Below are 1,599 nucleotides of genomic sequence, written 5' to 3'. Positions count from 1 at the left end.
CTGCAAAGAGGAAAAACAAACACATTAAAATCTTTTATTGAGAAAATACTTTCACTAGGCATAGATCATTGAAGATAGATAATCTGCATAGTATATATACAAATGGTGTAAATATACATAAGTGGTAAGTGATTATATTCTCAAAGCAAGCATAAACAGTATTAAGATGTTTCTCTAAAAACTGAACCAAAAAACAGCAAAAAAATTTAAATTAAATGCATAACACTATGCTTTAAGAAATAACCTTTTTAGAGCTGCAATCACCTCCTTGTTCCTAAGACTGTAAATCAGAGGATTGAACATGGGGTCACAACCGTGTAGAACAGAGAGAGCAGTTTGTCAGTTCCAGGAGAATGCATGGACTTTGGCCTCAAGTAGGTAACAGTAGCTGATCCATAAAACAAAACCACCACTAGCAAATGTGAAGAACATGTGGAGAAGGCTTTTGCCCGCCCTTTGCCTGTTGGCAACCTCAGGATGGTTGCAATGATTTTGCTGTAGGATGTAAGCACCAGTATAAAGGGCAGTGCAGCCACCACCATAACAACCACATAGACAGACAGTTCATGCATGGAAGTGTCCCCGCAGGCTAGCTTGAGGATGGGAGGTATGTCACAGAAGAAGTGGTTCGATTTGGTTAGAACTGCAGAAATGCAGAGAGAATATCTGACATGTTTGCCCTATCTGAATGGGAATGCCACCGAGCCAGGATCCCACTGCAAGATGGGTGCACTTTGTTGGGTTCATGATCAGAATGTAGTGCAGAGGGTTGCAGATGGCCACATAGCGGTCATAGGACATCACAGCCAGCAGCAAACTTTCAGTAGTTCCAAAAATAAGGAAGAAGCACAACTGGGTGGCACAGGACGTCACTGAAATGCTTCGGTCCTGCATCTCGATGTTGAACAGAATCCTTGGGACAGTAACGGATATGTAACAGATTTCCAGAGAGGAAAAATTTGCCAGAAAAAAATACATTGGTTTCTGTAATGCAGGGTCCATACTGCTTATTACTATTATGAGGGAATTTCCAATCAAGATAATTATATAAACAACAGAAAACACTGCAAATAGAAATCCTTGGAGGTTGGGAAGGTCAGAAAATCCTAACAGCACAAACTGCATCACTGTGGAAACATTGTCTACGGTTTTGAGCTCTTCATGTTTCACCTATGGAAAATGTTAATCACAAATAGACATTGTGTCTGATTTTGGTCTATTTAGTTTCATGTATATTTTTCTGACAGCACACAGTTTAGTTTCTCTTTTTAATAATGAAAAGTTTAAATTCCACTGCTCTAAATCTATGATTAAATACATTTTCATAATTAATAAAAGACCATATAGAAGTTGGTATTTTAGTCTTCTAAGATATATTTTATGTTTTACATTGATAAGATATATTACTTTAAATTGTGTAATTCATTTGTATCTGAATGTCCTATGATTTTACTGTGGTTGCTCCAAGGTGTTTTCTAGGCTTGTGTTCTATGGAACTATGTAATTTCAATTAAAAATAAAATAAAGCCATTAATTATCTTAATATATTATTTATTTCAAAACTATTTTCCTTCCAATGTAAGTTATATGAAATTCACA

General features: G+C 36.3%; 1 pseudogene; it reads right to left on the bottom strand.

The window, feature by feature from the left end:
- Nucleotides 1-225: 225 nt before the first annotated feature.
- Nucleotides 226-1,164, bottom strand: LOC114687359 (annotated as a pseudogene).
- Nucleotides 1,165-1,599: the final 435 nt, after the last annotated feature.

This window comes from Peromyscus leucopus, chromosome 4 (assembly GCF_004664715.2).
Source record: "Peromyscus leucopus breed LL Stock chromosome 4, UCI_PerLeu_2.1, whole genome shotgun sequence".
NCBI classification, from domain to species: domain Eukaryota; kingdom Metazoa; phylum Chordata; class Mammalia; order Rodentia; family Cricetidae; genus Peromyscus; species Peromyscus leucopus.
Note: the sequence above shows the minus strand (reverse complement) of the source record. Positions and strands in the feature narration are given on the sequence as shown.